At 38.1% G+C, this 25079-nt stretch overlaps 1 pseudogene; it reads left to right on the top strand.

Annotated features, from left to right (window-relative positions):
- Positions 1-11796: 11796 nt before the first annotated feature.
- Positions 11797-11895, top strand: LOC122678500 (annotated as a pseudogene).
- The last annotated feature ends 13184 nt before the right edge of the window (positions 11896-25079 follow it).

Raw genomic sequence — 25079 nt, 5'->3', positions numbered from 1 at the left:
TGTGGCTTAAAGAGAATTAGGAGACAGCACCTCAGTAACTCATTAACTGCTGGCAGTTATCGCATAAAACATGTTTTTATAAACACGTACATGGGGATTAAATTGATTTACTAGGAAATTCTCATTGCTCTTTATTTGCTGAGTCAATGGCTATTTCCACAAGTACAGTTGCAGGTAAAATCTCATAACTTTCAGCTGAATTAATTAGCCTTTTGACATAGTGCCATGATTAGCAAAGTCTCAGAAACATTAGTCACTTTGATTGGCCACACGATGTAAGGACTAGTTCAGTTCTTAAGTTACTTTAGGAAAAGGTTGGTCATAATTCTACCACATTTATGAAAACAGTCTTGAGTTTCTTTGGCTGTTGAAGGTTTCTTTCTTTTAAACCATTTAATAGTTGTCATAGACTTGGAGGGTATTATGCTTAGTGAAATAAGTCAGATAAAAAAAGACAAGTACTGTAGGTTATCACTTATATGTGATATCTAAAAAGTAAATCAAACTAATGATGATAGCAAAAGAAGAAACAGATACACATATAGAGAAAAAAACCTAGTGGCTACCAGTGGGAGAGAGAAAAGAGTAGGGGCTATTAAGGAGTAGAATATTAAGAGGTACAAACTGCTATGTTTAAAGTAAATAAGCTACAGGTATATTTATAAAACACAGGCAAGACAGCCAATGGAGTATAATCTTTAAAAAATGTGAATTACTATGTTATACACCTAAGACCTAAGAGACACAGGTTAGATCCCTGGGTCAGGAGGATCCCCTGGAGGAGGAAATGGCAACCCACTCCAGCATTCTTGCCTGGAGAATCCCATAGACAGAGGAGCCTGGCAGGCTACAGTTCACGGGGGCGCAAAGAGTCGGACACGACTGAAATGATTTAGCACACATTTAGGACATGCGCACACCTAAACCATATATTATTATAAATGAACCATACTTCCATATAGAACTATTAAAAATTCTAAAAAGTAACTCCAAGGAAAAAATAATGTCTTTCCATGTCTTTTTTTCTTTTTTCCTATTTAGAACCAGTCTATTGTCCCATGTTCAGTTCTAACTGTTGCTTCCTGACCTGCATACAGATTTCTCAAGAGGTGGGTCAGATGGTCTGGTATTCCCATCTCTTTCAGAATTTTCCACGGTTTATTGTGATCCACACTGTCAAAGGCTTTGGCATAGTCAATAAAGCAGAAGTAGATGTTTTCCTGGAACTCTCTTGCTTTTTTGATGGTCCAGCAGATGTTGGCAATTTGATCTCTGGTTCTTCTGCCCTTTCTAAAATCAGCTTGAGCATCTAGAAGTTCACGGTTCACCTATTGCTGAAGCCTGGCTTGGAGAATTTTGAGCATTACTTTACTAGCATGTGAGATGAGTGCAATTGTGCAGTAGTTTAAGCATCCTTTGCCATTGCCTTTCTTTGGGATTGGAATGAAAACTGACTTTTTCCAGTCCTGTGACCACTGCTGAGTTTTCCCAATTTGCTGGCATATTGAGTGCAGCACTTTTGCAACATCATCTTTTAGGATTTGAAATAGCTCAACTGGAATTCCATCACCACCATTAGCATTGTTCATAGTGATGCTTCTTAAGGCCCACTTGACTTTACATCCCAGGATGTCTGGCTCTAGGTGAGTGATCAAACCATCATGATTATTAGGGCTGTGAAGATCTTCTTTCTACAGTTCTTCTGTGTATTCTTGCCACCTCTTTTCAAACATGAGTTTGAGTGGACTCTGGGAGTTGGTGATGGACAGGGAGGCCTGGCGTGCTGCAATCCATGGCATCGCAAAGAGTTGGACACAACTGAGAGACTGAACTGAACTTTTTTTTCTAGCTAAAATGACTCTCTTAAAATTTCTGAGGGACTTCCTTGGTGGTACAATGGATAAGAATCTGCCTATCGATGCAGGAGACATGGGTTTGATCCCTAGTCTAGGAAGATTCCACATGACCTGGAGCAACTAAAGCCATGTGCCACAACTACTGAGGCTGTGTGCCTAGAGCCCATTCTCCACGACAAGAGAAGCCACCTCAATGAAAAACCAGTGCACGTCAATGGAAAGTAGCCCCTGCTTGCCCCAACTAAAGAAAGTCAGTGCAACCCAAAATAAATAAATACATTTAAAAAATTTCTGGGGAATTAACTTCATATATAAATGATAACTTCCTATGAAAGTGGAGTAAATACCTAAGAGCTGTCTTGGGATCTTAAATTAGGTGAAAATGGATGGCAAGAGGGTTTACCAACAACAGTGAGGCAGGAACAAGTAGAGTTTGGTCTAAGGGAAAAAGAGGATCAGAAAAAGATTGGTGGATGACAGTTACTCAAATAAAACAACATTTGAAGATATAAGGGACTTTGAAACAATATATTGATGAAATTTCTCACAAAAGTCCACAATATAATGATTATAGTCCATGGTTTATGTTAGACAATGGTCTATATAAGACCATAAGACTATGGTCTATGTAAGACAATGTGGATTATTAAAATTAAATATTTTTGCATTTGTATTTTGTACCTGAAATCTTGTTAATTTATGTTTCATACTTATTGCCTGTATTCACTGATAAAATATGGAGTACATAAAAGCTAAGATTCTCTTTTCATCTTGTCTACTGCTTTACCTCCAGCTCCAAACACAGTACATGGCACAGAGAAGGTGCTCAATACAATTGTTGAATAAATTGAAAGTCTTGAGGGACTTCACAGCGATGGGACTGAAGGAGTGAAGCTCTCAGAGGTTGTCAGCTGCAGTTAGAGCAGAGAGACCCAGAGGAGACATAGAGCGATAGCATCTGTCAGGCACAAGGAATGGTGGGACTGAGTGACTTGATTGCTACCTTCCTATCTTGATATATTTGCAAAATACACACCTTATGTGACAGAAAGGAGAGACCATGAAATACTCAGAATACCTAGTTTTTATGTGTATAGCTATCTTCAATTGGATCATAAGGTGAAAACAAATTTCTACCTTTTATTTATTCAAAAATATGTATCAAGCACATGTGTGCTGATGATACAGTTACATGTACATAGAGGTTTAAATAATAGAGTAATAACCTCTTTTCTCATGGGCCTTATCTCTTCGTTGAATAAATAAATATTAAACAAACATAAACAAGATTTATAATTCCTGAAACTGAAAATAGCCTAGATATCCTTCAGTGGGTGACTGGCTAAAGAAGCTATAGTATGTCCACATCATGGAATACTAGCTGGTGACATAAAGGAAGGAACTACTGATACGTGCAACAACCTGGATGACTCTCCAGGGAATTGTACTGGGTGAAAATAACCAATATTAATAAGTCGCATGTTATATGATCTCATGTCTATGACATTCTTTAAATGAAAAATTATAGAAATGAAGAACAGATTAGTGGTTGCCACCTGTAAAACATAGTGTTGGGGAAATGGAGGGGACTGTATTATAAAAGGCAGACTCAGTGGATCCTGGTAATGATGGAACTATTTGATATCTTGACTATATTGATAATAAAATCGTGCTTGTAATGTTGTACTGGAGTTTTCAAAGATGTTACATTTGGAAGAAACTAAGAAAATGGTACAAGACATCTCTTTACTGTTTCTCACAATTGCATATAAGTCTACAATTATATAAAATAAAAAAGTTTCATTTCTTTAAAGTAGGACTGTAGTTTAAAAAAAAAAAAAAAAGCTCTCCTACAGAATATTCTAGAGTCCCAGAGAACTATCTACTTAAGGTGTAACACTGGTTCTTGAATACATAGCAGGGAAAGAATAGGTGGGAACCAGTAACATTTAGGGGGAAGAAGATTGCACATATTATGGATAAAGAAATTTCTATGTGGACTTGGTATATATAAAATGGATAGGATGGGAAACAAAAAATATTTGGGGTACATTTTAAGAAAGCAAATATGCTATCATGTATGAGTATTTGAAAGAGAAAAAAATCACAAAACATCTTAATGAAATGGGAGGGAATAGAAAGGAAAAGAATGAAAAAAATCTACTTACTGTCATTATATGAAAAGCATTAAGCAAGGCTTAAATGGAGCGAAGTTAGCTAGGCTGTTAAAGGGACAGAAATCAAGAGGAGGCATGTTCTAGATAGAAGTGTAAAGTGTGCAAACGCTGGGGGCTCTGGCTGTAGAGTGTATTCACGGAAGTTCTCCTAACCGGACATGACTGAGTCTGTGGGGTCGCTCAGAGTCGGACATGACTGAAGCCATGTAGCAGCAGCAGCAGCAGCAGAAGCTGAATACGGACTGTATTTATAGAGGTTACAGAGGCTGCCAGGGCCAAACAAGATCCTTCTTGTAAACCAAGCTTAGGAGATGCATGTCTCTCCCTCCTGAAAGTGGCAGCTAATTACTGAGAAATCCTGTTTGATGCTTATTGTCTCCTCCCTTCTCCCTTCATGTTTATTTTCCTTCCTTCCTTAGTTCCTACTCTCCAGCAATGCACAGAACTAGGCAGGAAGAGTACAGAATTATGAGTGTCTGATTTCAGGGCTTATACAGTCCACTAGAAAAAAATTCACATTCAGTTAGCTTACTGTCTCTGAAATATAAAAAAAAAAATGTATTTAAGTATAGTAGATTTACAATGTTGTATTTGTTTCAGGTATATACAATTTATTTTTTGTTTACATTTGGTGACAGAGAAGGAGATGAAAATAAATTGTATGTGTATCCAAGCTAAAAATGGCAGGGAATTACTAGAAAAATATAGGCTTGTTTGACTGCTTGCTATCTCCTACCCTCTCCCTTCTCATTTTTTCCCTTCTTTCCTCCCTCCCTTTCTCCTCACCCTTCTCCTTTCACACTCTTTCTTACTATTATATTAGGAAAACGCACATGCAGTTACCTTACTGTCTTTTAAATTTATTTCCTGTTTACTTTTGGTGATAGGAATGGAAAAGAAAGTAAGTTGTATTAAACTCTATAATATTCCAGCCTCTGTGTTTAACATTTTGTACGTATTATCTCGTTTTATCCTCACCATTGCTGTGTAAAGTAGGAAAACCATGTTTAAGCATATTAATGTATTATATAAATGATTTTCATAATTAAAACTGGAATTTCATCCCTAGGGTATTCAAACACAGTCTAGACAGCCATCTGTTATGAGTACTCAAGTGAAACCCTGTGGGATGCTGTAGCCTTGGCTCAACGAATTTGTCAGCTTCTGTATATTTCAAGAAGAAATCTAGACTTCTATAATCAGATGGAAGTAGTGGTTAACTCTTGCATTATTCTCAGAGGAGTTAAATGTGATCAGTTTTTGAAGGAAAAAAACTAACGTTTTACTGTGTTGTCTCGCTAAAAATGCCATGTAGTTCTCAAATAATTATATTTGACTTGCTTGAGACTCCTAGGGATTTCACCTACTTAAAACAGTCTTCCTTTCTGTTTTCAGTAGTTGCAGAGTTGTGTTGGTCAGATTTGTACTTGAGTTTAAAGGATGCAGAAAATAATAGAGTCTGAAGAAATCCAAGGCCCTGCAAATGGCTACTCATGCCCTATACGTGGGATTCAGGAAGGAGTAGCGTCATCAAAAATTATCTTGAGTGATCCTTTTGTTGTTGCTGCTGTTGTCTGGTCGCTCAGTCATGTCTCTTCATGACTCTTTGCAACCCCATGGACTGTTGTAGCCCATGAGGCTCCTCTGTCCACGGGATTTTCCAGGCAAGAATGTTGAAGTGGCTTGCCATTTCCTTTTTCCAGGGGATCTTCCTGACCCAGGGATCCAATGCATGTTTCCTGCATTGTTAGGCAGATTCTTTACCACTGAGCCTCCAGGGTAGCCCAAGAATTTCTAGGATAAGGAAATATTCTCAGATACGCAGACATCATATTTCTGCTTTTAGAGAACTGTTTCCTCAATGGGAAAATTTTGATTCATCTTGCTGCAAAATGTTTTACTAAATCAGGAATATTATCTGCATGCCATTCTATGAAATCTTGGTTTCCGATTAGTCGGTTTAGACTGATGACAGGAAGTACACTGGAAAACACATCACTATACAAAGCAGTGGGATGACGCCAGATCGTGCTGCTGTGGCATAAGCTTTGCCTCCACGCGGCTGTTTAACCTGAAGCAAGTAGGTGACTTCACCCTGAAGCCTCTGTTTCCTTCTCTGAAAAGGAAGGAATTAGAAATCTGACTTTCAAGTTGTGTTCAGTGCCTCAGGAACCACTGGGTCAGGTAGAACTGTGCTCAACTCATGCTGTTTCCTGACCTCTGAGATTCTCTACGTTCTGGGTCTAGGGCAGTGGTCCCCAGTCTTTTTGGTACCAGGGATTGATTTTGTGGAAGATAGGTTTTCCACAGACTGGAGTAGGGAATGGTTTCAGGATATTCAAGCACATTATATTTATTGTGCACTTTATTTTTATTATTATTACATCAGCTCCACCTCAGATCATCAGGCATTAGACTCCAGAGGTTGGGGACCCCTGGTCTAGAGCCCACCTGTGAGTGGCCAAGTGCAAAGGCAAGTCTTAGTGGCAATCCTGTTTGGCCTAATGGTTGGGAGAGGGGCTCATGCCAGCCAATCCCTACTTTATAAAGAAACCCTTCTAGATTGTGTGGGTTTCTGAAAATAAAATCATCCAACTGAGGCTCCTTGTCCAGAAGGGAATAAAAGCTTAAACAGAAGACTATTAACATGATGTTCATGCCCAGCAATAATAATGGCAGAGTTGTTTTTTTTTTTATTTTTTTCATTCCATGTACTGCCTCATTTGGGAAATATCTCTAGAAACTACTTTGCTATGAGAGATTGAGAAGCCAGATCTTTTACATTTGTGAGGTCACCTGATCTGAAAGCATGCTTCAGCCAGAATGGGCTGCTTCCTCAGAAAACCAAATATCATCCAAGCCAGAACTTTTGATCAGAAAATCTGAAAGGAGATACTATTCAACTTAAATCCTGTAAATCCTAAAATAGAATTTTAAAAGTCTAGCCAAATTTTGAGGGCAGTGAAATTAGGCTGTATGATACTAAAATGGCAGATACATGTCATCAGACATTTGTCCATACCCATAGAATGTACAACATTAAGTGTGGACCCTAATGTAGACCGTGGATTTAGGGTAGCAATTTATGTGATGGCATAGACTCATCAGTTGTAACACATGTACCACTCTTTTACCAGATGTTGGTAGTGGGGAAAGCTGTGAGGGTGGAGGAGCAAGGAGTATATGGGAACTCTCTATTCCCATATCTTCTCTGTTCAATTTTGCGGTGAACCTAAATCTGCTCTAAAAACCTTGTTTGTTTGTTGTCCAATCATGACTGCTTCTTTATTTTCCAGCAGGAAACTGTTCATTAACTGAAAAGTGTTACTATTAAACCAGCCATATACGGGATGGTAATACCCAGGAAGGCAGGAATAAATTCTCTTAATGTTGTTTCTCCGTGTTAAGAACAGTGTCAGATGCAGAGAAAGCATGCATGTATTTAACTAAGTGGTGAGTAAATAGATGCATGCATACATGAATACAGGCAGTGTCTGGAATATCAATACAATGGTGAACAAGATCTATAAGTTCTCTGCCAACACTGTCTTGGTAGAACAGATAGAGGCATGTCTGCTTTGGGTTGTGACCACCAACTTGAATGGGATCAGATTGCGTGTGTGTGTGTGTGCGTGTGTGTGTTCCTGCACACACAGACTGGGAGAACAGATAATCACACCTGGGGCAATAGTTAGGTTCTTAATTTTTCAGAAGGCAGCACAGTTAAAGAGATGAGAAGGCTGATTATAGCTCAAAATATCAAGAGGAAATTGCTAAGATAAAGAGTCTAGCTCATCTATCTAAGGCAGCTAAATTTCCTCCTCATCTCTCTGGGCTGGTGAAACTGAGCCAGACCTTTTGGTCCTGCCCACCTCCCTATGTCCTCAGCTTCTCTTTTGTCTGTGGAAAAACTTGAGCCAAAGAGTAAGTCTAATCTAATCATAGAAGTGAGAACATGCAGACACAAAAGAAAAGAGTCAAAGGAGACCAAATAATAGTAATTTAGTCATTAAGCATAGTCAAGGACATTTAGTTCCTCCTCAAGGGTGGCAGAGAATATTCTGAGCCATATCCTGTGAGCTATCTTATAGGCACTGAACCCCCAGCAGGTTAGCTACATGATGACCAAACTACATGATTATATTAACTGCCACAGTTCCACTTCTAAGAACTGGCCTCAAGGAAATATGAACAAATGGTCCCTGGAACTGAAGATTAACTGTACTCAAAACCATCAAGATGATGCTGATCAGACCAATTTTAAGATGACTGTCAAGAGCTGACAGTGCTGTCTACATATAACCCCCTCCCTCCACCTATCAAAGCTCTAGCCCACTGATTGTCACTGGGAAGAAGTCAACCTTTGGACAGGAGTCCATCCATTGCCACCCTCCCCTCTGGTTGCCAGCATCCAAAATAAAGCAAACTTTCCTTTCCACCAACTGGGCCTCTTTAATGACTTTTGGGAGGTGAGCAACTAGACTTCACTTTTGATTACACTAGGACAGCTTATATTACTGTCCTGGAAATGGGTATCTCTGTCTAATGGTGCCAAAGGGAAGACCATATCTGAATTGGTGTAGGTGACCGTAAAACTGCTAGGCTGTTGTATCCTATAACAGCCTATCAGGAGGTAAGTCCCCGAAATGTCAAATTCTAACTAAGCAGTATATATGTATATAGTTTTACTGTGGAGAAGGCAATGGCACCCCACTCCAGTACTCTTACCTGGAAAATTCCATGGACGGAGGAGCCTGGTGGGCTGCAGTCCATGATGTCGCTAAGAGTCAGACATGACTGAGTGACTTCACTTTCACTTTTCACTTTCATGCCTTGGAGAAGGAAATGGCAACCCACTCCAGTGTTCTTGCCTGGAGAATCCCAGGGACGGGGCAGCCTGGTGGGCTGCCATCTATGGGGTCGCACAGAGTCAGACACGACTGAGGTGACTTAGCAGCAGCAGCAGCAGCAGTTTTACTGTTAACAACTTTAAGCACTTATGCCTCGGCTTAAGATTTCATTGCAAAATGATTTCAATTTTTTAACTTTGCAAAACACCACATTAGCTATTTTGTGAGAATTGTTAGACTTACAGCTTTAATAGATCACCTAGCTCTAATAGATACTAGAAGGGTCTCTAACTTCTTTGTTCATTGTTTCACACAACTAAAACATTCTAGAATGTATTGACTTAACTTGTATTTTACTAATAAGTTCAAACTCTAAACATTACCTCACTATTCTTCACTGTTTTTCATGACAGTGATATTATTAGCTTTCTTTTTCAGCCGGGAAAACTAAGATGGAGACTGACTCAGCTGGAAACAGACCAAGTGTCATACTCAGAAAGAGACCCAATTTGTACTAATGTTAGAACTGACAGATTCTTTGAAGGCAGGAAATATGCCATTTTCCTTAGAGAGTCTCCACATTTCCTTGCACTGTGCTCTGAATTTGATTGACTTGAGGCAAGCATCAGATAACATCATAGTCTTGGAGCAGAGTAAATAATATTTACCTGGACACTCATGATAAATGATGGCAAATGAATTGCTTAGTTGAATTTCTGTAAAAGTCACAAATACCAACCAAATAAGAACTATAACTAAACAAATAATTTAAACTGTCTATGCTGCTCTGATTTAACATAAAAGCTCACAAAAATTTATTAAGCCACTGGTACAAAAACATAATATAAACCTCTGGAAAAAAATATAGAGTTGAGGAATGCCAAGACATTTCCTAGTGTTTTTAAGCATTCCAAGGTGACTGTTCAATTAATATTTGATCACTCACTTAAATAAGTGATTTAAAATAAATAATCATTTGATCATTATTTAAATGTTTATTGAAAGGTTTTGTCACTGATTAATTTATGTCATTACTCAGTCACTCATACACAGATTTTTAGAATTTGTCAGGTGCTGGGTTCATGCTTCTCTCAAAGATTTTATGTTTGAGTCCAGCTCCAATAAGACAACTTGTGTAATAGTAGTAAAGAAAATCTGAGATTCTATGCAACAGTTTTCTATACTCAACCAGTACTCAACTCTAAACTGTCCTTCAGCCCTTTATGTAATACTGTGTGTCAGACACTTGACCAGGCACTTGTAATATAGCCATGAAATATGTATATATATGAGAGTCTCTGCCTCTTCCACGAAGCTCACATTTTCATGGGGGTGGGGAATAAAATAAGTAACAAACAAAGGCTTGTATAATGTCAGATGGTGATAAGAATTATGAGGAGAAAATAAAGTAGCATAGGGATCAAAGAGTAACAAGTGTGGTCGTTTAGAAAGAAGGATGAGTTAAGTCCTTTCTGTGGAGATGGTGTCATAACAGAGATCAGAACCAAGTGAGTGATCTTAGTGTGAGCACCTGGGAAAGGAATCTTCCAGACAGAGAAAAGAGCAAGTGCAAAGGCCCTGAGACAGGAGCATTGCTGACTTGGTAGAGGAGCAGCAAAAAGGCTGGCGCAACACAATGGAAAAGCGATGGGAAATGAAGTCAGAGATGCAGCCAAAACCGAAGGAATGTAGCTCTTCGTAAACCATGGAGATGATTCTAGACTTTTCCCCTAAATCATGCTGAGATGTCACTAACAATTTTATTTGGAAGGTAACCTGGACTCATGGGAGATGGCTAGGATGGGCCGGAGACAAACCAGGGACCACTTATTCAGTTGCTGAGTCATCTATGGAGATATGATGGTGATAGTGTTGAAGCAGAGATGTGAGAATTGGTTGAATTTGGAATATATCATCATCATCATTAGAAATGATGACAAAATAGTTATGGTATCTGTGTTTCTGAAGATGAATTTAAGTTACTTTTTGGAACATAATAAACACATTCTCAAAAGAAAAAAAAAGTTACTTTTTGTCAAAAGGTGGAAAACTTATCAGCCTCATTGCTTAAGTGCAGCAGAAACCACAGCATATAATCTATATAGAGAGCTTATATAAAGGAGCACATTTCAACAGGGAGACAGAAAAACTTTTTTTGAGGTTTACCGAGTAGCAAAGCTGGGTTTCCCAGGTGGCTCAGTGGTAAAGAATTGGATCCCTGTGTAAAGAAGATGCCTGCTAGAAGGAAATGGCAACCCACTGCAGTATTCTGCCTGGGACATCCTACGGACAGAGGAGTGTGGCAGGCTACAGTCCATGGGGCCGCAAAAGAGTCAGACATATCTTAGCAACACAGCAAGCTAACTATCATCGACAGAGCAAAGTGAGAAGTTTTTTCACTGGTTTTTCCACTAATAAAGACTTCACAAATCTGTTAGTCAATGATCTTAGCTGCAACCAAGAGAAAGCTATTCTGATTCATTTAAGCAGAAAAAGTACTTGCTGAAAATATACTGGGCTTGCCACAGAATTTTGCTAAGTGTGGAGAAACAGACTTTTAGAGAAGCACAGGAAATCAGTCAGTAGCAAGAAGCCCAGCCTGAATCCCGTCAGAGCTGGTCTAGTGAAGACACCGCGGCCGCCGCCAGGGGTCGCTAGGTGCTACAGGGCACACTGCCGCGGCCAGCGCCTGGGGGACGCGCCCCGGCCCCGGGATGCTGCCCCTGGAACTGCTGCCGGAGCTGCGCTTGGAAACCACTGCTGCGGCCACTCACAATCTCCACACCCGCTTCTACTGCAGTCTTTGTATCTGCTCCTGTCAATCACTAGCTCCTGTCTGAATGGCTACAGTGTTTGATTGGCTGATCTTTAGGCAACTGTGGGGCGTCCCAGGCGGCGCAGTGGTAAAGAATCTTCCTTCCGCAGCACGTGTACTAAAATTGGAACGATACAGAGATTAGCATGGCCCCTGTGCAAGGATGACACGCAAATTCTGAAGCGTTCCCCCCCCCCCCCAATCCCCCAGGGGTGGGCGGGGGCCGGGGAGGTGGGGGAGGGAGTGGAGCTTCCCGCATAGCTCAGGTGGTAAAGAAATCAGCCTGCAAGGCGGGAGACCCTGGTTTGATTCCTGGGTTGGGAAGATCTGCTGGAGAAGGGATAGGCTACCCACTCCAGTATTCTCGGGCTTCCCTGGTGGCTCAGCTGGTAAAGAATCCGCCTGCAATGTGAGAGACCTAGGTTCGATCCCTGGGTTGGGAAGATCCCCTGGAGAAGGGAAAGGCTACCCACTCCAGTGTACTGGCCTGGAGAATCCCACAGACTGTGCCTATGGGGTCCCAAATAGTTGGGCACGACTGAGTGGCTTTTGCTTTTACTTGCCAATGCAGGAGACGCAAGAGACATGGGTTCAATCCCTGATTCAGGAAGATACCGTGGGAGTAGGAAAAGGCAAACTGCTCCAGTATTCTTGCCTGAAAAATTCCACGGACAGAGGAGCCTGGTGGGTTAGAGTCCATGGGGCTTCAAAGGGCTGGATATGACTGAGTGGCTGAGGACACATACACACGGGTGAACTATACATACTCTGCTTCAAGAATCTGGAATAATGTGCATCTTGTCAGTTAGCTTTCTAAAATGGGAATCAGGCCTTCCATAAAGACCAAAAATTGTACACACAGCCTAAGGATTCACACAACATAGGAAGTAGGAAATTCACACAGCACGGGAAAGGAGACCAGATACTAGGAAGACAGAAATAAGGAAACAAAATCTATTGCAAGAAATGGCAAATACAGAAGCCAAGACCAAAAATTGTCTGCAATAAGTAGTGTCTTATTCCAGAACATTCGATTCCAGTGCAAACCTACTAGAGAAATGGTGACAGGGGCTACACACACACACACACACACACAGATAAGGAGAACCTAAAAGAAAACAAACTCAGAATGAAAACAATTCCTTTAACTGAGGGTTTTCATCAATTCCTTAAGGAGAAATCAGACATTTGTATATGAATCCCTTCATCTTTTAAAACCCAGTCCAGGGCTGGCTTGTGCACAATACATAAACCTTCACTTCACCTGCTGAGCCAGTGCAGACACTGGTAATCAAGAATCTGGTTCTTTTCAGACTTTGGGACACAGCGGGAGAAGGAGAGGTTGGGATGATTTGAGAGAATATCATTAAAACATATACTTTACCATATGTAAAACAGTCAGGGAGAGTTTTATGTATGACACGGGAAACCACAAAGTCGGTGCTCTGTGACAACCTGGAAGGATAGTGTGGGGAGGGGTGTGGGAGAGGGATTCAGGAGGGAAGGGACGTATGTATGCCTGGCCAATTCATGTTGATGTATGGCAGAGGCCATCACAATGTTGTACCTATGCTTCAATTAAAATTAATTGATTAATTATTTTAAAAAAGAATCAGTTCTTCCATGTTCAACCCAAACTTGACTTCAGGTTTCTTCTCACCACAATGCTACCAATTGCTGCCAACTGCTAATGAGTTGGTTTAAATTCATTTTCCTATGTCAAAGTATCTATTAAGGAAAATGCCTATTTTTCCCCAAGAAAGATTTGATGTCATAGATATACAGGAAGGGGGGGGACCCCAGATAATTACTACCATTAAAATTCTTACTGCTTTCAGCAGTGTGCAGAAGGAGCTATGTAGCAGTCTTTAGACAATTTTATTTAACAAGACTTCTTTCTTTCCTTGTTGAAGAGATTCTGCTATTTTTTACATTAGCAAATGCCTCATTGTATTATATTTTTTAAAATCATAGTACTTTCTCAAACACAAGATCAGGAAGTCTTTTTGTTTTGGCTGTTCTGGGTCTTCACTACAGCCCACATGCTCAGTGGACATGGAACGTGAACTTAGCTGCCCTGAGACATGTCCAATCTTAGTTGCCAGATGAGGGATCAAAACTGTATACTCTGAGTTGGAAGGCATATTCTTAACCACTGGACCACGAGGGAAGTACCAGGAAGTCTTACACTTCTTAATGTCTGTCTGTAGGGAATAGCTCCATACAGTGTCCTGCGTTTATCTATATGATATAGATATAGACTAAACAAATATGTGTATAGGTATTAATATCCTTTTAAAAGTTCACATTTTGCTATTTATCAACTATTAACTTTCCTTTTACTCCATCTGTTTTGATAATTACTCATTGTAAGAGATGGGCATTAGGTGAAAAATCTTTTCCCACAGATAAAATTTTACAAGCTGCTACCACCTCAAGATAACATGGAATGAATCTCTTTGAGTAAGATCTCCAAAAGCCAAATGCAGTGACAGGTTGATAGAGTGCAACGTTTGTATTACCCACAAAAGGCAAAGTCTGAACGTGTTGATAGAGTGTCAGAGTAGATTTAATGATCACTATGAAAAGTTGCTGGGGAATTAAAAGGGGAAGCTTTTTATAACAGATCACTAGAATGTTCATGTTACCAACATGAAGGCAAGGTTCTTTGTTAACCAAGCAGTTTTCCTAGGTCGTTTATTCACTTGAACATGGTAATCTTAAAACATAAATTGAGTAATAAAAATTTCAGCATTTTTTCAAACTCATTGATTGAGAACATGAGAACTTGTTCTTCTCTTTTTTAATAGTGTATAAACCATGGTCACGAGATGGTTGCCACCCCTTCATTCATGTCATCTGCACTAAGGGAAAGAGTAACGGGAAATCGTAATGGGAAAAATGTGCACACAAGATTAGTCTGGTCAATATTTTATTAGGTGAGGAAAGTTTTCTATACCTCCCACCTGGTACCATATTTCCACATTATTAACCATAACTATGGTACATGGCTATGTTACATGGCTTCAAGGACAGCTAGACTAAGAAATTGAGGTTTTAGTTGAAACACTGCTACCCAAAAATAAATTAAAGGAGAACAGGAGAACTTTAAAAGAAAGCTTACCGTGAACACAAACAAGATACAGAACAATTACAACATCCCAGAGAATTCCCTTCTGCTGACCCTTTATAGTCAGACCCTCCCCTATCCCTAACTTCTGGTACCCACCTTTTTTTTAGAGTACCATGTCAATGGAATTATACTGTATGTGATCTACTTATATTGATTCATTCACTTAACACGATATCTTTGAGCTCTACCCATGTTGTTGCATATATTAATAGCTTTTATGACTGAGTACTATTCCATTGTATGGATTAAGGACAGTTTATCAATTAAGGAGATGAAGCAAAACTACCCTCATGTTGCGGGCCCTGTTCACTGTATTGAGCTGAGTGTTATGTACTTCCTACAATAATTTTTAAATGGGAAATGATAAGGAAATGGATCATGTTTTGTTTCTTCATTCATCAATATTCATAAAATTAAGTAAATTATTTAAATTTGTCTGATTAAAAAAGCAAAGAAAGCTTTTGCCTATTATAGCTAATATATAAATGGATAATCTCATCAATAAATGGCATAGTAATAAAATATATTTTTGCCTTTATCCAATCAATTAGCTATTTGCATCAGTTTTTAATTAAAAATAATGTACTTAATAGATAAATGAACAAAGAAGCAAGGAACACAGATTTAAGTGGGGACCATTATAAAAATTTAGACCTAGAGATAATCATTATCCTGAAACAATATTGATATATGATTAATGACAAAACTCCTATTTTCATTCCACCCAATGGCATTCAAGATTGTATAAAGGTGTTTTAAAGTAAACTGGCCTAGATTGGTTTTCTTCACTTGAAAATTTAAAAATGCTAAAATATTCATATTTAAAAGGCTTTTTTTTTGCTTCTTAAAATCATTATCAGCTTTATTAGATAAAATTGATAAAATTTGACTGCACATATATAATATTTTGGACTTCCCTGGTGGCTCAAGAAAAGCACATAGGATAGTGGAAGATATAAGCATATAATTCATAATGCATAGTGTATACAATTCATGGGCTTCTCCGGTGGGTCAGCAACAAAGAAGTCACCTACAATGCAGGAGATGTGGCCTGTAATTCAGGAGTTTGATCCCTGGATCAGGAAGATCCCCTGGAGAAGAAAATGGCAACCCACTCCAGTATTGCTGCTGCTGCTGCTAAGTCGCTTCAGTTGTGTCCGACTCTGTGCGACCCCATGGACTGCAGCCTACTAGGCTCCTCTGTCCATGGGATTTGCCAGGCAAGAGTACTGGAGTGGGTTGCCATTGCCTTCTCCGCACTCCAGTATTCTTGCCTGGAAAATCCCATGGACAGAGGAGGCTGGCAGGCTATAGTCTGTGGTGTTGCAAGAGTCGGTATAAGACTTGGAAACTAAACAACAAAAACAACAAATACAATATATTACATACATACAAAATACTGCACGTATTTTAAATATATAAGTTGGTAAGTAGAGATGATTATATACACCCATGAAACCATTATCATTATCAAGATAATGAACAAATCCATCAACTCAATTTTTCTCATGCCCTTTATGTAAAACTTCCCCTTGCCACTTCCCTCTCCCATGCTTCAGCAAGGACTGATCTGCTACATATTATTTCACTATATATTATTTTTTGTGTTCTAGAAATATATAAATAAATAAACCAAAATAGGGTATAGTCCTGTTAGGGGTTGTGACTTCTTCTGCTTGTCATAATTGAGATTCGTCTGTGCTGCTAGGTTTATAGTTTATGCCTTCTTGCTGCTGAGGAGTTTTATGTTATATAAATATGCAATGACTTCCTTATCATTCACTTCTTTCTCTCTCTCTCTTTTCATCTCTATTAGGTATAACTGACAACAAATTCTTCATCACATATGACTTTCTTTCCAGATCTTTAAATATCCTCATATCACTTACTCATATCAATTTGTGAATCTTAGTTAAAGCACTTTGGTTTTAAGTAATAACTTAAGTGACACAAATTTACACCAAAAGGAAAATTAATTATTAAGACATGGACTTTAAAATGTAACCCATAGGCGGAAGAATGAAGCTTGCTTTCACAAAGAAATGTAATCGGAAATTGGAAAACTACCAAAAAGCAAGGTAGCTTTACTCTCATTCTTCTTCTTTCCTAGCATATCAAATTTCTCTGATTTGCTTCGGAAATACTTGGCCATGATTTCCTTAATTCCTGAATATACCTATCCTCAGTTCAGGCAATATTCAGAGACTAATTTGTATTTCTTAACACCAATTCCAAATCTCCATTGTCATGAACTGACAGAATCACCTTGAATCAGATATCCTAGTAAAAATAACTGGTCAAAAGAAAAAATTACAGAAAGGAGGTATGGCTTCTTAGGTTTGCCTGTAGGTTCTACTTGTTCAAATGACTCAAATATGAGGTTATTGCTTAGATTAGGTTGCACAGTCCTTGAGCGCAGAAACACTCAGTTTGGAATACTCAAATAGGATGAGGACATAGAAACTGCACAATAACTCCTTGTTGAATAAATAAACGTTAACAACTAGCATTATTGAGAACCAATATGTACTAGGTATAGTGCTAAATACATTATGTAAAATGATTTAGTTATTTCTAGCAACAATCCTGTGAACAATGCACTCAAGTTATTTACATCTTACAGATGCAGAAACTGAGTCTCAGAGAAAAAGTAACTCCCAAAGCTTTTACTTGTACTAAGAGATGAATTTGAATCCAAGGATCTGACTCCAAAATATGATTATCCAATAAACAAAACATTCTGCACCAAGTGATTCCAGGTCTCACAGGAATCACGAGCACCTCAACTTAGTGGGCTTTCTATCACACTGCCTCTTCAGTATCATTTGTATCAGTATTAGTAGTCTTGGTTAAAGTACAGCTATTTTTTTTTTTTTTTTGGTTAAAAATGAACCAAATGAGAAAAAAGAAGCATTCGTGAGAATATATACCTACAGTTACTTATATAGTGCTTGACAGACTGTCTTTCTCTGGTGAAATAAATTTTATAAGGTATACCATGATGCTTTTTATGGCATGAAGAAAAGCTTTTGTTTGGAAGGTGCTTTTTTATAGTTGTTTTAAATTGACCAGTTCTTATAGAGACTTAACAGATGAAATCCTCTCAACATTTCTTATTATTCCTGTAAAAAGTTGGCAATGTCAACCATCAAACCATCTTGCAACGGATGTAAGAATCACAGGAGGGTGTTAGTGAGTCTAGGAGTTGTGATTGGATGGAAGGCCTGTGTCTGAAATTGTCTCAGCATAAGACTCCATAGGATTGAAAAAGCAATAAGCCTTATGGGGAAGATGCTTTTGTGGAGTCTGAATGCTACCTGAAGGGAGTGAATGTAAATTACCAGGTTACCAAAGCAGTCTAAATTGTCTGATGAGAAGCATATTGTATACAACATCAACACTGCTCTTTGTTCCTTTAGAAGAACTTTTAAAAAATGTGCTTCTCAAAAGATAAAAGGAAACAGGAGAGGGAGATGAGAAGAATCAGCAGGAGTCACAAAATTTTTCAAGAGCCTACTGAGTTTAAATGTGTCAGATGGAATATGAATTAGATAAATATCTTATTATTCTATAGTAAATTAGAATACAGAGGATGAGATGGTTGGATGACATCACCGACTCGACGGACATGAGTTTGAATAAGCTCTGGGAGTTGATGATGGACAGGGAAGCCTGGTGTGCTACAGTCCATGGGGTTGCAAAGAGTCAGACATGACTGAGTGACTGAACTGAACTGAAATGAAATTAGAATACAAAGCATTATATACTTTCGTGCTGAATATTTGAGGCAGCATGTACTCTTGTAACCTAGTAAGTTGTATGAATATAAGATAAATTCAAATACATAGTGGTAGTCTATTGGTAATGTTGCTCTATTTCCTAATTTATTTTATTCGCTTGCACATTCTTCTGTCCTGACAATTTGAAAGGATTAAAAATACATACAATTTCCTTGCTGGACTCATAGGGACAATAAGACAAGACTGGGATTTAACATAAATCATGAAATGAAATATTGACCTAAAGAAGCTGTAAATAGTTACTTGCCATTATGAAATATGCTTTTTCTTCTGAACAATTGTAATCTTTGGCTTGGCATGGAAAAGTCTTATATCTACCTGTACCTCTAGAACTTAGTGTAGTACCAGGCCTTAGTAGGTGTCCTGGTCATGTTCATAGTTGCTGTTGCGTAACTGTGGGGGTACTGATGATCCAGAATCTGCAGTCTCCATGACATTTAGATACAGTCATTTGCTCATTCCACAGAAATAAATTATGCAGGGCTAATGCTCAAATTAACTTCAGTGTACGTGCCTGCATGCTAAGTCGCTTTAGTCATGTCCAACTCTTTGCAGCCTCATGGACTGCAGCCTGCCAAGCTCCACTATCCATGGGATTCTCCAGGCAAGAATACTGGAGTGGGTTGCCATGCCCTCCTCCAGGGGATCATCCTGACCCAGGGATCAAAGCCACATCTCCTCCAGCTCCTGCATTGCAGGCAGATTCTTTACTGCTGAGCCAATGGGGAAACACAAGTTGGGTGTAAGACTTGTTAAGTAAAAAAAAGTATTCATGATAAGTGAAGAGGGTAAGGAGAACTCAAGGGGCTGTATCATGATGGGTATAGGAATCATTGCAATGTGGTCTTGTAGTGGGAGAAAGAGATTGAGTTCAATTTCTATTATAGCAAGGACAGTCAGGAATTGATAGCCAAGGAGCAAGGTGGAGGTCAGTGGATAAAGAATTACTAAGAGGAAACATAAGGAGTATGGGGTGGTTCTGGCTAATTTGTTTCTGGCTAATTTCACCCAACAAGATTCTTGTTGAAAGCAAGCCAGAGTGATCAGACACCACCACCTGAGATAGTAAAGGATAAGGAACCTGATCATATATCAAAAGTGATCAGATATGGAGGATGGGGGATATTGGTTAAACTGACTTGTAGGACACTTGCTAAAACTGAACAGTACAGAGAACACCAAGTCAAAATTCAAGCCTAGTTGAAAAAGAGTTCATGGGAGCCTGAGAAAAGTTTGGTCAAGGAAAAAATGTTGTCAGATTCAATAAATGAATATTTATCAACTTTACCCATGTTGAAACAAAAGAAGATGGATTTTATCATTTTGAAAAGCTTATAAAACATACATTTCTCAGTTAGGGGATTATCCCACACCACAAATCTATGCTGTAACATTCAGATCTTTACTACATGATAAATTTTAAATTCTAAGAAAGAAAAAGAGCATATGGGTATTTCATTCAAAGTTTTGCTATAAAAATGAAAAAAATAGAAAGCTCAAGATAGAGAGTGAGTAAAATTTTTAAATTTTAATCAGGAAACACTCAAGGCTTATACTGAAAATATTTCTCACCACACAAATTACTTAAAGCTTATCTCCTAGGCCTGAACTTTTTGAGTTATCTTTAACTTTTCTCTTCCCTTTTCATATTTAATCATTGAATAGTGATGCTTCTCTTTGAAATAGCATCTTAGGTTATCACTTCCTCTTCACACCCAACGTCACTTAATAGTTCAGAATTTTATTTCCACAAAAGCCTGATTAATAAAATATCTTCCATTGTGGTCTCCTTGACTTCTCCAAGAATTCACTTAAAGAAAAAATAGAATCATTTGGAATTCTACTATGTTTAATTTTTTAAAAATTACTTACCCATGAATTTTCTTTCATTAAAAAATCCCTATAATTATTTCTATTGTTGTATTTCTATATCTATTATATCTAAAGATATCCATGGATACCTATTATATCTAAATTATTTCTATATCTAAAGATTTCTATAAATCTTTCAGACTGGAAATGAAGATCCATTAAAGCTGAAGTTGTATAATCTATCTAATTTTAATATCCACTCTTCTCCAACCAGAACTCTTAATAAACTACTTGGATTGTGGTTTGTTAAGCTGGAGTGTTTTTTCTTCCTTTCTTTCCAAAATAAATACTGTGTACCTTTAAGGAAGACCTTTTCATAAAAACTTTACACCCCACATTCACTCAATAGCTTTTTTTCCCCAGTGTCTACATTTATCTCATCATATTATAAACAACCTGCTCACTAATGAATTCTAAGTGTAAGAAATACAGTGACTTCTCTATGTTTCCTGCTGGAGGGCAACAGAGGATGAGATGGTTGGATGGCATCATCGACCCAATGGACATGAGTCTGAGCAAACTTCAGGAGATACTGAAGGACAGGGAAGACTGGCGTGCTGCAGTCCATGGGGTTGCAAAGAGTCAGACGTGACTGAGCGGCTGAACAACAACAACTATATGTTTTGGGCATCTCAAAATTTATCATTGTGTTGGTTGGGTAGAATTTGAGCAATACTTGTGCCCTAACACAATCATCGATAAACTTGACCTCTATATGCAAAATTTCCCAGCAACTTTTATGTCTTATTCTGATATATAATTGATATTTGAATATCACTAAATATTGAAAAAATAAGAAAGGGACAGGTCAAGGAAAAAACAACAGAAATGAATTAAGAGAAAGTGGAGGCAATGCAGAAAGCAAAAGACAACTGCAATTAAATGATTCTTTGCAAAGAAAAAATATAGGAAAAAATAAGACAAAAAAGGATGAATAAGAGTTCAGTTCTTATAAATTAAAAATTTTATAGCTTTTTTTTTTTACCAATTCTGTGAGAATGTTTAAAGATAAAATTTTAAACAACTTTCAGAAAATAAAGGAGCAAAGAAAAAGCCACAGAAACTATATGATGCTATGAAAGTGCTGCACTCAATATGCCAGCAAATTTGGAAAACTCAGCAGTGGCTACAGGACAGAAAAAGGTCAGTTTTCATTCCAATCCCAAAGAAAGGCAATGCCAAAGAATATATAAACATATATGATTTATATATTTTAATTTCCACAAGACTCAATCTAAGCATAATTTCTCTTCTTTTATCTATGTGTGTATGATGTTTCTTCTATCTCATATATGTATGTTATGCAAATCCAATATCCAAATCATAGAAGCTTCAGATAGAGAAAATAGAAAAATAATGAGGAGAAAATCAATAAATGCAAATAATTAGAAAAAAGTATACAAACTGAAGGATATTTGTCTTCAAAGTGAAAGAGCCCAAATTCCAAGAACAGTAAATATAAAGCATATAAACTAACACACATGGTTATATAATTGTGCAAAATCAGTAATAACAAGTTGCTTAAGGCTTCTTGAGTCTCAGAATGTCATCTGAATTAAAGAGAAAGTTGCAAACTACAAGAGAATGAAGTAATGCTATATAAACTGTGAATGGAATCATTTTAAACACAGAATCCCATATCCAACCAATCTTTTAATCAGATGCCCATGCATGCCATAATTTAATATGTATTTCCTATCTACCCTGAGGTAGGCAGAACAATAAATTCTCCAAAGATGTTCATGCCCTAATCCCTGAAAACTGTGAATATGTTAGATTATGTAGCAAAGGGAAATTTAGGATGCAGATGAAGTAAAGTTTACTAATCATTTAACCTTAAAATAGAGAGATTATCCAGAGGGGCCCAATGTAATCACAAAGGTCCTTAAAAGAAGAAGAGGGGGGCAGAAGAGAAGGTCAGAGTGTTGCGGTGTGAGAAGGGCGCAACCTACCATCGCTGGCTTTAAATGGGGAGGGTCGCAAGCCAAGGAATGCAGGCATCTGCTAGCATCTGTTTACCAAACAAAGATTCACCCTCAGACCTGCGGACAGGCATGCAGCCCTCCCTTTACCTGGTTTTAGCCTAGTGTCGTCTAAGTTTGACTCTGAAATACAGACAGCAAAGTAATACATTTTTGTTGTTTTAAGCCACTGCATTTGTAGTTACTTGTTAGGGAAACAATAAAAACTAATTTTTTCTTGAGGCCTACTGGAAGATTTTCTCCACTAAAATAAGAGAATAAAACAAGTACAGGAGACCTGAGTCAGATACAGCAAACAAGCAATACAACACAGGGGAGGGAAAGAAAGATGACCTCAAGAAAACTGTGAACCAGGCCTGGAGACCAAACAGACCAGTTTCAAACAAGAGAGTGAAAGGTATCTAGAGGGATTAAGAGGGAAAAAGCAAGTAATAGATTATCTGATATGTTACCTTTGATCATGCAGAAAGTTCTAGAAAGACATTTGTAACAGAACGGTGCGCCAAGAGTTAATCAGAAATGTAAAGGGATCTAAGCAATAATAAACTAAGATAATAAAGCCATTATTAACTCCAAGGAAAACCAAGTTATAAGAGAAAGGAAATGAACCAATAGTTCATTACTTGAACAGAATTTAAAAAGCCATAATCATAACAAAAATGTTGGGTACAGACTTTACCAGAAACTCTGATACATCCAAAATAGATACTGCGTACTTTTAAGGAGAACCTTTTTCACAGACACTTTCATAGGAGAATAGAAGGGTTTCCAACTGCACAATGGTAAAGAATCCTCCTGCCAATGCAGGAGGTGCAAGAAATGTGGGTTTGATCCCTGGGTCAGGACGATCCCCTGGAGTAGGAAACAGTAACAGACTTCAGTTTGCTTGCCTGGAAAATTCCATGGACAGAGAAGCCTGGAGGGCTACAATCCATGGGGTTACAAAAAGTCTGATAGGACTGAGCGCGCGCACACACACACACAAGAGAATGGAATGGAGAGAAAGGAGTAAGGAATGTAAAAGATGTTGTCTTCATTCCCTTAAAGGCTAGTCAATAGATGTTTAAAATTTATAATTCAAGACAGTAGTATACACATGTTATTTGGAGAAACAAATTAAAAAGTTATTTTGTAGGAAGAGGAGACAGAAACAAGTAGTCTGCAATTTTTTTTATAACTTTTTATGCTTTTTAACCTTTTAAATTATGTGAGTATATTTATAGATAAAAATAAAATGAATTTTAAAATGAAAATTTATGGTAAGTCATATGCTAAAATATGAATAGGATTACCTATGAGTGGCAACATTATAAGGAAAATTGAGGCTGCCTGCCATCAGCTGACCCCATCCTCACTCCCTGCTTTCTTTTTCCCTATAGCACTTATCCACAATTGATATTGTAAATATTCTACTCATTTATGTGTCAGTTGTTTTCTCAGCTTATTGGAATGCAACACCCATGAGGGAAGAGATATTACTTATTTTCATCACCTCTGTATCCCCAGAGTCAAAAACAATGCTTGCTTCTTAGAAGGCATCCAGTAAACAGAAACGAATAAATGAGAATTTAAAAAATTTTGCTATAATATCCATTTTTAAAACATTATTTCTTACTTGAAAAACAGAAAGAAAATAAAAGCAATTTCTATTTTAAGGAAAAATTTTAAATGCTATGTGGGAAGAAAACAGGGGAATGAAGCGGATGTTCAAGCAGGTAGAGGTGGTTTGGTCTTGCTTCTTTGAGAAATGTCACCCAGGTGGTGATAGTGGTAAAGAATTCACCTGCCAATGCAGGAAATGAAAGAGACGCAGGTTCTATCCCTGAGTCAGGAAGATCCCCAGGAGTCAGGAGTGCCAACCCACTCTAGTATTCTTGCTTGGAAAATGCCATGGACAGAGGAGCCTAGCGGGCTTCAGCCCATGAGGCCACAAAGAGTCGGATACAACTGAGCACACACACAAGGTAGCGAAAGCAAAGAACCTGGAGCATGAAAACTGCACTCAGGTCTGTGAAAGCAAAGGAGCAGAGCTACCCAAAGGAGGGCCAAGGGGACCAGATCAGAGCATCTTTTTATACTGTGACTGCCCGGTTAAGTATTGGGTGGGTGCAGTTGATAAAATGGTGGAGAAGGAAGACCATGCCTGGCTTTTTCCTCCTTAGCATAGTTTAGTAGACTAATGCTATTTAAAATGTTTTTTTAATCTAATCTCTAGTTCACTCAACTGAAGCACAAGTTAACATCACTTAAAATAAATTGATAGACTAGCAGTTTCTTTCATATATTATCATCAGTTAAAATAATATTTAAAGTTTGTTTAAAACATCTAGTCACCATTCATGCGTTACCCCTTCAACCTCAACTGTTTTCTGTCTCTGCTTAACTGTTTTCCTGGATTGACTCCACATATAATTTAGCAATTGTCCCTAACTCACCCTAAAACATTTTTTTTTTCAGTTGTTAGAATCTTTTTAAACATCCATTGCTCTCCAAACACCAGACTGTTTTGGTTTCAGGAACCATGTGATTTGGCATTTCAGGTTGTTAATTATCCTGCTGTGCTCCAGTTCTCCTGCTCCAACTCAACTGGAGAA

The sequence above is a fragment of the Cervus elaphus genome, chromosome 20 (genome assembly GCF_910594005.1).
Source record: "Cervus elaphus chromosome 20, mCerEla1.1, whole genome shotgun sequence".
Lineage (NCBI taxonomy): Eukaryota > Metazoa > Chordata > Mammalia > Artiodactyla > Cervidae > Cervus > Cervus elaphus.
Note: the sequence above shows the minus strand (reverse complement) of the source record. Positions and strands in the feature narration are given on the sequence as shown.